Source organism: Phyllobates terribilis, unplaced genomic scaffold (assembly GCF_046119375.1).
Source record: "Phyllobates terribilis strain yellow unplaced genomic scaffold, ASM4611937v1 Scaffold_11__3_contigs__length_659146591, whole genome shotgun sequence".
Lineage (NCBI taxonomy): Eukaryota > Metazoa > Chordata > Amphibia > Anura > Dendrobatidae > Phyllobates > Phyllobates terribilis.
Genome location: NW_027362771.1, coordinates 405,802,589 through 405,816,831, shown reverse-complemented (window position 1 = coordinate 405,816,831; position 14,243 = coordinate 405,802,589).

Below are 14,243 nucleotides of genomic sequence, written 5' to 3'. Positions count from 1 at the left end.
TCCCACTGCAACTTATGCTTCATGTCCATGTGCCGGTTCATGCATGAAGTACTCAAACTATGTATTTTTTGGCCTCTACTTAGCTTTTGCTGACAAATGTTACAGATAACACGAGTTGGGTCATCTTTATCGATCTGAAAAAATGCCCAGGCTATGCAAGGCTTAGCACCCATGCGACCTGAAGAGCCACCACGACTTGTGGTGAGAGGCAGAGTTGTGTTTGAGGAAGCAGTTGTTGACGTGCTTCCAGTACTACGTCTCTGTCCAGGAAGGCGCAACCTGACCTCGTCGTCACTAGCATCTTCCTCTACCTCCTCTGCTGACCTCATCTCTTGGCTGACTGTGGGTTGACAGTAAGTGGGATCTCCAACCTCATCATCATCACCCTGTGCGTTATCACACCCGTCGTCCTCACAGCCAACCTGTTCCTGCCCTGACAAAAAACTAAAGTTGTCGATCCAATCAGGTATTTGAGTCTCATCATCGTCTTCCTCATTGTCTCCACCAACAGGAGTTACAGTTTGGGAATGAGGGTCTACATTATGGTCAGAACCTTCTGCGTCTGGTCCTGGATCCGACTCATAAAGATTCTGGGCATCAGTGCAGATCATTTCCTCGTCTGGATTCACAGAAGCGCTGGAGTCGACCTCTGATTCCCAGGCTATAGTATGAGTAAACAGCTCTGCAGACTCAACCATCTGTTCTACCTCATACTCAGACGGGCAGCTGGAGATTTGGGAGCTGTGAGGAAGCAAGTGCGATTGGGGTGACACCTTTGAGGACTAGAGTATTTGTGATGTTGAAGTTGATGTGGAGGAGAGCCCACTTAAAGGAGCACTTGATATCCGTTGAAGCACCTGCTGTTTTTGTGCCTCATCTGGAATTTGTAGCGATTGGCGTGGCCGTAAGAAAGGGATCTTATCACATTGTCCGCTAAAAGAAGTAGACATTTTAGTTTGGCTGGAAGGTGGTCTTTCTTCTGCAGATGTTACTGTTGCTTTAACACCTACCCCACGGACACAAACTTTTTTCCCCTTCCCAACACGCCTATTCCCCTTTCCACCAGCAGCAGGCCTTTTTCCACTCATTTTGGTGGTTAACTAATTCACAACTCTGGAGTTGTTTGCACAAAAAAACAATGGATGGGAACCGAGCAGAGCTGAGTAGCCAAACTGTGGTATTAGGCCAAAACTATTGGCTGGGTTAGATGCAGAAAAAAATTATATTCAATTTGCAACCTGATGGAGGTCAATATAGATGGACTAATAGAACAAGTCCCACACACAGCTAGAAGCCCAAATATTTTTTCAGAGGTAGATGCAGAAAAAAATTGTATTCAGTTTGCAACCTGATGGAGGTCAGTATAGATGGACTAATAGAACAAGTCCTACACAGAGCTAGAAACCCAAATATTTTTTCAGAGGTAGATGCAGAAAAAAAATATATTCAGTTTGCAACCTGATGGAGGTCAGTATAGATGGACTAATAGAGAAAGTCCCACACACTGCTAGAAGGCCAAATATTTTTTCAGAGCTAGATGCAGACAAAAAATTATTTTTAATTTGCAACCTGATGGAGGTCAGTATAGATGGACTAATAGAGAAAATCCCACACACTGCTAGAAGGCCAAATATTTTTTCAGAGCTAGATGAAGATATAAATTATTTTTAATTTGCAACCTGATGGAGGTCAGTATAGATGGACTAATAGAACAAGTCCCACACACAGCTAGAAGGCGAAATATTTTTTCAGAGGTAGATGCAGATAAAAATTATTTTTAATTTGCAGCCTGATGGAGGTCAGTATAGATGGACTAATAGAGAAAGTCCCACACACTGCTAGAAGGCCAAATATTTTTTCAGAGCTAGATGCAGATAAAAATTATTTTTAATTTGCAACCTGATGGAGGTCAGTATAGATGGACTAATAGAGAAAGTCCCACACACTGCTAGAAGGCCAAATATTTTTTCAGAGCTAGATGCAGAAAAAAATTATATTCAGTTTGCAACCTGATGGAGGTCAGTATAGATGGACTAATACAACAAGTCCCACACACAGCTAGAAGCCCAAATATTTTTTCAGAGGTAGATGCAGATATAAATTATTTTTAATTTGCAACCTGATGGAGGTCAGTATAGATGGACTAATAGAGAAAGTCCCACACACTGCTAGAAGGCCAAATATTTTTTCAGAGCTAGATGCAGATAAAAATTATTTTTAATTTGCAACCTGATGGAGGTCAGTATAGATGGACTAATCGAGAAAGTCCCACACACTGCTAGAAGGCCAAATATTTTTTCAGAGCTAGATGCAGAAAAAAATTATATTCAATTTGCAACCTGATGGAGGTCAGTATAGATGGACTAATAGAACAAGTCCCACACACAGCTAGAAGCCCAAATATTTTTTCAGAGGTAGATGCAGATAAAAATTATTTTTAATTTGCAACCTGATGGAGGTCAGTATAGATGGACTAATAGAGAAAGTCCCACACACTGCTAGAAGGCCAAATATTTTTTCAGAGCTAGATGCAGACAAAAAATTATTTTGAATTTGCAGCGTGATGGAGGTCAGTATAGATGGACTAATAGAACAAGTCCCACACACTGCTAGAAGCCCAAATATTTTTTCAGAGCTAGATGCAGAAAAAAATTATATTCAATTTGCAACCTGATGGAGGTCAGTATAGATGGACTAATAGAATGATGCTATGCCCAAAAGATTTTACTTCACTAGGTGCAGTAAAAAAATTGGTATTCTATACACAGGTGGTATATCTTGCAACACAGATAGGCTAATCCACTGACTAACACACTCTGCAATAGACCAAAAGGGATTAGCTTTGCTAGATTCAGCCAAATGCTGTGAAAAAAACTTGCACAGCACTGGCACAGACCTTCCTGGCAAAAACTGATAGGAACTGATGTAACCTAGTCCTGAAAAGGACTGCAATTACAATTAGTCTTTACTCCCACAATCTATCTATTTAAGAGCACAGACCTGCCTGATAAAAGTCGTAGGAAATGCTGTAACCTAGTCCTTAAAAGGACTGCAATCACAACTATTCCCTACTCCCAAGCTATCTGTAGATTTGTGCGAAAATTGGCTTGAAATTAACAAGGTATAGCGCACACAGCAACAGCGGTGCCGTCTAACACGCAGCTGCAGCAGTGAGATAATGGTGGCGACGGGGAAAATGGCTTGGTCTTATAGGGCAAGGACATGTGACATACACCGCCAATGACACATGCCCTCGCTTGTGTGAAAAAAAGCACTTCGCTCCGTGTGTGCGCTGCTGATAGGCTGACAGATTGCACCTCCCCACTGTAAATGCGGGAAAGAGAAAAAAAAATGGAGATCTTCATTATTCCTGCAGAGATCCATCCCCTGCCCCTCCCCCCACCCCGCTGTACACTCAAACTGCGTATTAACATTAATTTTCATCATTACTGAGAAAAAATCCAGTTATGATTTTGGTGCACGAACTGTTATCGAGCATAACCTCGAACAGCCGAATTTTTCTCAAATCGTTCGTGTTCGCCGAACGGCTCGAACACCGCCCAAAACAGCTCGAATTTGAGATTGGCGAACAGTTCGAGTTGAACAACGCTCATCTCTAATGATGAGTTCTTTCAACTGGTTCATTGCATCTTCAGCTTCTTGGTCAAAGTGCAGGTCAAGCTCAGAAGAGTGGACCCAATCATATAGAGGTTGCATGAGAACTGATACATTAGGGATCCACTGCCTGCAGTATGTGACCATTCCCAGGAAATCTTGTTTGACAGTTCTCGGGTACGGGATGTCGCGGATGGCAGTTTTCCGCTCTTCAGAGAGATGCTTGGTACCTTGGGATATGCAATTACCCAAAATCACAACTTTGGTACAATACCATTGTAGCTTTCGCAGAGTAACTTTGCTTCCGATGGTGGCCAGAAATTGGAGCAAAGAATAGTTGAACTTGTGGCAAGTTTGGTAATCGGGACAACAGAGAAGTAGATCATCGACATATTGCATCAATGTGACTTCAGGGTTCTCACTCTTCCAGGGTTGGAGACAGGTAGTTATAACTAGAGATGAGCGTTGTTCTACTCGAACTGTTCGCCAATCTCAAATTCGAGCTGTTTTGGGCGGTGTTCGAGCCGGTCGGCGAACACGAACAATTTGAGAAAAATTCGGCTGTTCGAGGTTATGTTCGATAACTGTTCGTGCACCAAAATCATAACTGGATTTTTTCTCAGTAATGATGAAAATTAATGTTAATAAGCAGTTTGAGTGTACAGCGGGGCGGGGGGAGGGGCAGGGGATGGATCTCTGCAGGAACAATGAAGATCTCCATTTTTTTTTCTCTTTCCCGCATTTGCAGTGGGGAGGTGCAATCTGTCAGCCTATCAGCAGCGCACACACGGAGCGAAGTGCTTTTTTTCACACAAGCAAGGGCATGTGTGATTGGCAGTGTATGTCACATGTCCTTGCCCTATAAGACCAAGCCATTTTCCCCGTCGCCACCATTTTCTCACTGCTGCAGCTGCGTGTTAGACGGCACCGCTGTTGCTGTGTGCGCTATACCTTGTTAATTTCAAGCCAATTTTCGCACAAATATACAGATAGCTTGGGAGTAGGGAATAGTTGTGATTGCAGTCCTTTTAAGGACTAGGTTACAGCATTTCCTACGACTTTTATCAAGCAGGTCTGTGCTCTTAAATAGATAGATTGTGGGAGTAAAGACTAATTGTAATTGGAGTCCTTTTCAGGACTAGGTTACATCAGTTCCTATCAGTTCTTGCCAGGCAGGTCTGTGCCAGTGCTGTGCAAGTTTTTTTCACAGCATTTGGCTGAATCTAGCAAAGCTAATCCTTTTTGGCCTATTGCAGAGTGTGTTAGTCAGTGGAGTAGCCTATCTGTGTTGCAAGATATACCACCTGTGTATAGAATACCAATTTTTTTACTTCACCTAGTGAAGTAAAATCTTTTGGGCATAGCATCATTCTATTAGTCCATCTATACTGACCTCCATCAGGTTGCAAAATGAATATAATTTTTTTCTGCATCTAGCTCTGAAAAAATATTTGGGCTTCTAGCAGTGTGTGGGACTTGGTCTATTAGTCCATCTATACTGACCTCCATCAGGTTGCAAATTAAAAATAATTTTTTTCTTCATTTAGCTCTGAAAAAATATTTGGGCTTCTAGCAGTGTGTGGGACTTGTTCTATTAGTCCTTCTATACTGACCTCCAGCAGGTTGCAAATTGAATATAATTTTTTTCTGCATCTAGCTCTGAAAAAATATTTGGGCTTCTAGCGGTGTGTGGGACTTGGTCTATTAGTCCATCTATACTGACCTCCATCAGGTTGCAAATTAAAAATAATTTTTTTCTGCATCTAGCTCTGAAAAAATATTTGGGCTTCTAGCAGTGTGTGGGACTTGGTCTATTAGTCCATCTATACTGACCTCCATCAGGTTGCAAATTAAAAATAATTTTTTTCTTCATTTATCTCTGAAAAAATATTTGGGCTTCTAGCAGCGTGTGGGACTTGTTCTATTAGTCCATCTATACTGACCTCCATCAGGTTGCAAATTAAAAATAATTTTTTTCTGCATCTAGCTCTGAAAAAATATTTGGGCTTCTAGCAGTGTGTGGGACTTGGTCTATTAGTCCATCTATACTGACCTCCATCAGGTTGCAAATTAAAAATAATTTTTTTCTGCATCTAGCTCTGAAAAAATATTTGGGCTTCTAGCAGTGTGTGGGACTTGGTCTATTAGTCCATCTATACTGACCTCCATCAGGTTGCAAATTGAATAAAAAAAAATTCTGCATCTAGCTCTGAAAAAATATTTGGGCTTCTAGCGGTGTGTGGGACTTGGTCTATTAGTCCATCTATACTGACCTCCATCAGGTTGCAAATTAAAAATATTTTTTTTCTGCATCTAACCCAGCCAATAGTTTTGGCCTAATACCACAGTTTGGCCACTCAGCTCTGCTCGGTTACCATCCATTGTTTTTTTGTGCAAACAACTCCAGAGTTGTGAATTAGTTAACCACCAAAATGAGTGGAAAAAGGCCTGCTGCTGGTGGAAAGGGGAATAGGCGTGTTGGGAAGGGGAAAAAAGGTTGTGTCCGTGGGGTAGGTGCAGAAGAAAGACCATCTTCCAGCCAAACTAAAATGTCTACTTCTTTTAGCGGACAATGTGATAAGATCCCTTTCTTACGGCCACGCCAATCACTACAAATTCCAGATGAGGCACAAAAACAGCAGGTGCTTCAACGGATATCAAGTGCTCCTTTAAGTGGGCTCTCCTCCACATCAACTTCAACATCACAAATACTCCAGTCCTCAAAGGTGTCACCCAAATCGCACTTGCTTCCTCACAGCTCCCAAATCTCCAGCTGCCCGTCTGAGTATGAGGTAGAACAGATGGTTGAGTCTGCAGAGCTGTTTACTCATACTATAGCCTGGGAATCAGAGGTCGACTCCAGCGCTTCTGTGAATCCAGACGAGGAAATGATCTGCACTGATGCCCAGAATCTTTATGAGTCGGATCCAGGACCAGACGCAGAAGGTTCTGACCATAATGTAGACCCTCATTCCCAAACTGTAACTCCTGTTGGTGGAGACAATGAGGAAGACGATGATAAGACTCAAATACCTGATTGGAGCGACAACTTTAGTTTTTTGTCAGGGCAGGAACAGGTTGGCTCTGAGGACGACGGGTGTGATAACGCACAGGGTGATGATGATGAGGTCGGAGATCCCACTTACTGTCAACCCACAGTCAGCCAAGAGATGAGGTCAGCAGAGGAGGTGGAGGAAGATGCTAGTGACGACGAGGTCAGGTTGCGCCTTCCTGGACAGAGACGTAGTACTGGAAGCACGTCAACAACTGCATCCTCAAACACAACTCTGCCTCTCACCACAAGTCGTGGTGGCTCTTCAGGTCGCATGGGTGCTAAGCCTTGCATAGCCTGGGCATTTTTTCAGATCGATAAAGATGACCCAACTCGTGTTATCTGTAACATTTGTCAGCAAAAGCTAAGTAGAGGCCAAAAAATACATAGTTTGAGTACTTCATGCATGAACCGGCACATGGACATGAAGCATAAGTTGCAGTGGGAAGCTCAGTGTGCTACAATGCGGTCTAGCCGGCCGGGCCAACCACCGTCTGCCATATCTTGTGCATCCGCGGCCTCTTCATCCTCTGTGACTGGGGGGACAGCAGTCACACCTGTTTTGGTGCGCAGACCTGCCACCTCTTTACCCGCAACAGCCAGCGTGATTGGCAGGTCATCATTTTCTTTGGAGGTGGTAACACCAGCTGGTCTTGAGCGCTGTCCGACATCGATAGCACCACCTTTGGATCAAGGCAACCTAACATGTCCGCCTGCATCTTCCTCACAGACCGGCAGTTTGCCGGGGACACCCTTATCAACCCCGTCTAAGCACAATAGCCAGCCCTCGGTCCCTCAGATGTGGACAAGTAAAAGACCATTTCCTCCTAGCCATGAGAAAGCTAAGAGGTTGAATTTCACCATCTGCAAGCTCTTGGCTACAGAAATGCTGCCTTTCCGCCTGGTGGACACAGAGGATTTTCGAGACCTTATGTCCGTCGCAGTGCCCCAGTACCAGATGCCCAGTCGGCACTACTTCTCAAAGAAAGGTGTGCCTGCGCTCCACCAGCATGTCGCACACAACATCACCGCTTCTTTGAGAAACTCTGTGTGTGACAGGGTGCATTTCACCACAGACACTTGGACGAGTAGGCATGGACAGGGGCGTTACATGTCGCTGACTGGGCACTGGGTAACTATGGTGACAGCAGGACAAGGGGCTGCTGTCCAAGTCTTGCCGTCCCCACGAGTTGTGCGTCAATCCTCTTTATGTCATTTTTCCTCCACTGCTTCTGCCTCCTCAACCTCCTCTCGGTCTTCCACCTGCACCCAAAGGCTGTCTGGTCATGCCACAAGCTTTCTAACTGCGCAGAAGGGATCCTGCACACCTCCTTACTATGCTGGCAGTAGGGCTCAACGTCATCAGGCGGTTTTTACATTGAAATGTCTGGGAAATGTGAGTCACACAGCTGAGGAGTTGTGGTCAGCTCTGGAGAACCAATTTCATGAATGGTTGTCTCCACTGGACCTGAAACCAGGGAAGGCCGTGTGCGACAATGCTGCAAACCTGGGTGCGGCCCTTCGCCGGGGCAATGTCACACACGTGCCTTGTATGGCTCACGTGTTGAACCTGGTTGTCCAGCAATTTTTAGCCCACTATCCCAGACTAGATGGCCTTCTGCAGAGGGCACGGTCGCTGTGTGCTCACTTCCGCCGTTCGCATCCCGCAGCTCAGCGACTTACATCTCTACAGAAGTCGTTGGGCCTGCCACTTCACCGGCTAAAATGCGATGTGCCTACCCGGTGGAATTCAACTCTGCACATGTTGCAGCGACTGTGGCAGAACCGACAAGCCCTGGTGCAATACGTTCTGACGTATAGCCTGGGCCAACGAGATTCAGAGGTGGGGCAAATCACGCTGGAGGAGTGGTCTCAGATCAGGGACCTATGCACCCTTCTGCACAGTTTTGAAATGGCGACGAAGATGTTTAGTGCTGACGATGCCATTATCAGCATGACTATTCCGGTGATTTACATGCTGGAGCACATGTTAAACAGAATTCGGAGTCAGGTGGTGGCACAAGAGGAGGTGGAGGAAGTAGAGGAGGAGGAGTTGTATGCGGAAGGGCTAACATCTGCAAGGTCCAGACGGTCGGCAGCACCAAGGCGGCAGGCATGTGAGGGTGGGGGAGATGATTTTACCAGGGCGCATGGTAGCAGCCAAACTAGTGAGGAAGGTGCAGGAGCCCAGGAAGAAGTGGAGGACGAACTGATGGAAGACTCATCAGATGAGGGAGACCTTGATCACATTTCTGTTGTGCGAGGTTGGGGGGAGAGGACAGAGGAAGGAAGCATGATTGTTACCTCGCCACCAACACAACAGGGACTTGGTGCTCCTGGATGCGCAACACACATGAGTGCCTTCTTGCTGCACTACCTGCAACATGACCCTCGAATTGTGAGAATTAGAAATAATCCTGACTACTGGGTTGCCACACTGTTAGATCCCCGGTACAAAAGTAAATTTGCAGAAATTATTCCTGCCATAGAAAGGGATGCACGCATGCAGGAGTATCAGCAGAGACTGTTGCAGAATCTTACATGTGCTTTTCCACAAAATACCAGTGGTGCACGTAGTGAATCTCACAGTTCCAACTTGCCAACCGTGGGACCGTCAAGTGTTCAGCACTCAAACCGTAACAGAACCACAGTATCTGCTGGTAACATCAATTTTGCGGAATCATTTCACCACTTTTTTAGCCCATCCTTTGCAAGGCCACAGGAGACAAGAAGTCTGACACATAGTCAACGCCTAGAGACGATGGTACAGGAGTATCTCCAAGTAAACATTGAAGCCACGACTGTGTCACTGGACCCTTGCTCTTTTTGGGCTTCCAATCTGGATAAATGGCCGGAGCTCGCCACTTACGCCTTGGAGATCTTGTCATGCCCCGCAGCCAGCGTTCTGTCTGAACGTGTGTTCAGCGCTGCTGGTGGTGTGCTGACAGATAAGCGCACGCGGCTCTCCACTGATAATGTAGACAGACTCACGTTCATAAAGATGAACAAATCATGGATCCGAAACGACTTTTCTACCCCTGTGTCATCCTGGGGAGAGTAAAAGCTTGATGATTGGTTAAAATCACCCTACCAACCGTTTTAAGCTTTCAAATTACTAATCATGTTTATCTGTATCTTGACTGGAAAATAATTTGGGCTTTGTAGCAGTGTGCAGCACTGATCCTATTAGGCCATCTATAATAAGCTTCACCAGATTTAAAATTAAAAATAATTTTTAGCTGCATCTAGCCCGGAAAATAATTTTGGGGCTCCGAGATGCGCAAGACACATAAGTGCCTTCTTGCTGCACTACCTGCAGCATGACCCTCATATTGTCAGAATTCGAAGTAATCATGACTACTGGGTTGCCACACTCTTAGATCCCCCAAACTTTTCGATCAACCTTTTCATTTTAATAAAGACCAAAAAAATGGTCATTTTTGAAATTATAAGCATTAGCAGGTTGTTAGAAACTGAAATCAAACAGTTTTCAACTCAAAACTTTATTCTAGGTGATGTTACATTTTCACATAGGACCCCTTGTTCGAAAGGAGCTTCTGAACTCTCTCGTCCATTGAATTTGTCAGGTTTTGGATGGTTTCTGCTTCAATTGTTTTGCATGAGGACAGAATACCCTCCCAGAGCTGTTGCTTAGATGTGAACTGCCTCCCGCCATCATAGACACTCCTTTTAATGATGCTCCAAAGGTTCTGAATGGGGTAGAGGTCAGGGGAGCATGGGGGTTACACCATAAGTTTGTCCCCTTTTATGCCCATATCAGCCAGAGATGCAGATGTTTTATGTGCAGCATGAGATGGTGCATTATCATGCAGAAAAATGTTCTTGCTGTGAAATACACGGTTCTTCTTCTTGAACCATGGCAGGAAGTGCTGTTTGAGAAAATCCACATACATTATGGAGTTCATCTTTAGCGCCTTCAGGGATCCTAAAGGGGCCGACAATCTCTCTCCCCATGATTCCAGCCCAAAACATTACTCCACCTCCTCCTTGTTGGCGCTGTAGCCGTGTTTGCGTGGGGTGTCCATCAACCAGCCATCCTCCACTCCATTCATCTGGACCATCGAGCGCTGCACGGCACTCATCCGTGAACAAAACAGTTTTGAAATCAGTCTTCATGTAATGTTTGGCCCACTGGAGCCGTTTCTGCTTGTGTGAAGTGGATAGAGGAGGTCGACAGGATGGCGTATGCACAGCTGCAAACCTCTGAAGGACCCTGCATCTTGTTGTTCGGGGGACGTTGGAGGCACAAGCAGCTTCAAAAACTTGTCTGCTGCTATGACAAGGCTTTTTTGCCGCTGCTCTTTCAACCTGACGTAATTGCCTGTAGGAAAGAGTCCTCAATTTGCCCTTATCAGCACGCACACGTGTGTACTGTGAATCAGCTACATACTTCTTGATTGCCAAGACACTTCATCCTGATCATCGCACAATGTTGATTGTAGTCATGCCTTGACCTAAACACTCCACAATTTGTTGCTTCTCAGCAGCCGACACATCCTTTTTCTTTCCCATTTTGGCAGAAAATGTAGGCTGCTTAATAATGTGAGAGAGCCTTCTTAAGTAGTCTTGCCTTTCATTGGACACACCTGCCAAACTAATTAGCACAGGTGTCTGCAATTGCTTACAGTGATATAAAGAGCCCTGACACACATCACCATCAATGAGTTTAACTGACAAACAAACAAATTCGTCCCTTATCACTCCTAAACACTTTTTGCATAATAATTTGGAACGCGGTGTACATGTGCTTTTCCACAAAACACCAGTGGTTCACGTAGTGAATCTTACAGTTCTAACTTGCCAACCGTGGTCTGTATGGAATTGTTCAATAAAGGGCCCAAAATTAAGATAACATAGATGGGAGAGGTCTCTATGAATAGGAATTCCTAAGTATTTGATACCCTGTGAGGGCCAGGCAAAGGGAAAGTTGGACTGGATGGAATCCTATATGGATTTAGGGAGGGAGACATCGAGGGCCTCAGACTTCGCTGCATTGATTTTAAAATTTTACCATGTAACAAAGTGATCTATTTCAGCCATAACAGCAGGGATGGATATATGTGATTGAGTGATATATACTAGGACATCATCAGCAAATAGAGAGCACTTGTACTCGGTGCCTTCCACCTCAATCCACCTAATATTGGGGTTATGGCGAATTGATGAGAGCAGGTGCTCCGTCACTAGGATGTATAAGAGAGGGGAGAGAGGACATCCCTGCCTTGTCCCATTGGTGATTGTGAAAGGTGATGAAAATGTTCTGACGCACCCCCTGGGCCTTGGGACACCCGGAGCCGGACCCTTTTTGGTGGATGCTGGTGGTTGTAGTCTTCGTGGCGGCGATCCGGTTCCGTGGCTCAGGGCGGTCAAACCAGTGGCGGAACTATTTATGTGGTTTTGATGTTTAAATGTCCGACTACGCCACACGTGGATTGCGGTCAGAGTGAACCGCCGCTACAGGGCAGACCGCTAAGGCTGGTGTTGTGGGTGCAGCAGAGCGTAGCATAACTCCCCACGGGAGGAGTATAGCCTCAGGGCAGTGTATGCGGAGGATGGGGGTGATGATGCAGGGCAGAAGCAGTAACGACACGGAGTCAGTGATGCAGTTCAGGGCCTTTACTCACAGTTCTTATTATCCAGACCACGTCTGCAGGTAACGGCTGCCCACGTCGTACTGTGCTCACCAGGTGAGGGGCTCAGACAACTCCCAGATAACTTTGGAGCGCTTCACAGGACCCCCTTTGTGTGTCCTTTGTCTGGCCTTTCTTACCAACACTTCTGTCCGGCTGCCTCGGGCCTCCTCTTGGTAAACTTGGCGCCAGTTTCCCTGACCCTATGTGGTGCCTTCCTAGCGGGTGGGCAAGGGGCTGCGCCACATAAAATGTCAGAGCCTCCGGTTTCTAGCTGAGGGTCGTTTCCTGCCTCCACTAGTTCGGGGACCGGTCTCCCCCTTTGGCCTGACACCTCCACGCAGGTGGATTCGGGCGTGCGGTGGCGACTCGCCCGTCCGCACCCCTGGGATCCCTTCATTCCTCGTTCCTGGAGCCTTCTCCGCTCCTCTTCCTTCCTTCTCCCTCTTCCAGGCCTGGGCCTCTGTTACTAGGCCCGCCTCCGGAGCAGAGCTCATGCAGAGCCCCTGCTCCCTGCCACTTCTGCTCAGACTTCTCTTCACTGAACTAAGATGGTGCCCACCTTTTATACTCCCTTCTCAATGCACCCAGGAACTGCTTCCTCCCTGCTCCTGCACTGCAGGGTTCCCCTTCCTCAGTGTTCCCTCCCCCCACTCCAGCCAGGGACAGGGACTGTCGTGCCCATCTCAGGGGCATATTGGTCGCCCTGCCCCACGGCAATGTGGTGTAATGCATGCAGGTGTCGGGTCCTGATCCACACTCCATCCTTATCTGAGAGTGAGATATCACACCTCTGGGTGAGGTGCAATACGTCTGTAGCAACCGAGCCCTCGGTGCTACAGTTCCATTTATCTTCAGCCTAGGTGACGTATTGTGATACAGGGCCGTGATTTTGGCTATAAAAGGGTCCCCTAGACCCCTAACCCAAGCTTTTTAAGAGAATCATATATGGCGTGCCAGGAGACTCTATGGAATGCTTTCTCAGCATCCAACGAGAGTATCTACTTACAAATTTTTAACTGCATCTAGCCCAGGAAATACTTTGTGCCTAGTAGCAGTGTCTGCTAGTCAGCGGATTATCCCGGCTGTTAAGCAAGCTACACCACCTGTAGTTTGGACACTTAATTTTTTCAAAGTAAATGCTTCGGGACCACGGGATACTCAGTGAAGAGCATCAGGAGGCACCCCAAGGCATAGGGGCTGGGACTGGCACTAGGATGCCTTGCGGTGGACAGCCGAGCTTGATCCTTATAAAAGCTTTTTAACTGCAGCAGCTTTAGTGGACGCTACTGGAGCTGGAATTACGCGGCTGCTGGCATGAGACTTGCCCTCCAATAGATCCTTGTAAATGGATTTAAAGTGTATTCATTCAAATTAGAGGTACAATTTAAATTAAAAAGCTTAGAGCTGCCTCCACCACAGGGGGGCTCTCTCGACCTACCAGCGGACAGGCACCAGTATTGGGAGAGGGGGGCTGGCCGTCAGGGTTCACCGCGGCTCTGGCACAAACCCGGCGACACGGAGGTGGCACGGGCAGGAGCGGACTGGCCGTCTCGGCTTCTCACTTTTTGGATTTTAGAAGGGCATGACATGCCTATATCTGTGTCTCCCCCTCCTTTTACTCCTCCACCTCTTTTCTTTTCGCATGACTATATGTACTTGTCACTTTTCCATGTGTTAGTTGTGTCTTCTGAGCAGTTTGTCAGCTTTTGGACACCTTTGAAGGTGTTTTCTATGTGTTTCTATGTGTTTTTGTTTGCCTGCCATTGGTTTTAACGGTGTTCGACGAACAGTTCGACGAACAGTTCGACGAACAGTTCGGCGAACACACGGGTGTTCGACGAACCGAACCGAACTCGAACACTACGGGGGTGGCTCAACACTAAATTTCACTGAGTAAGGTATGTGGATTTGGCACCCCTGGG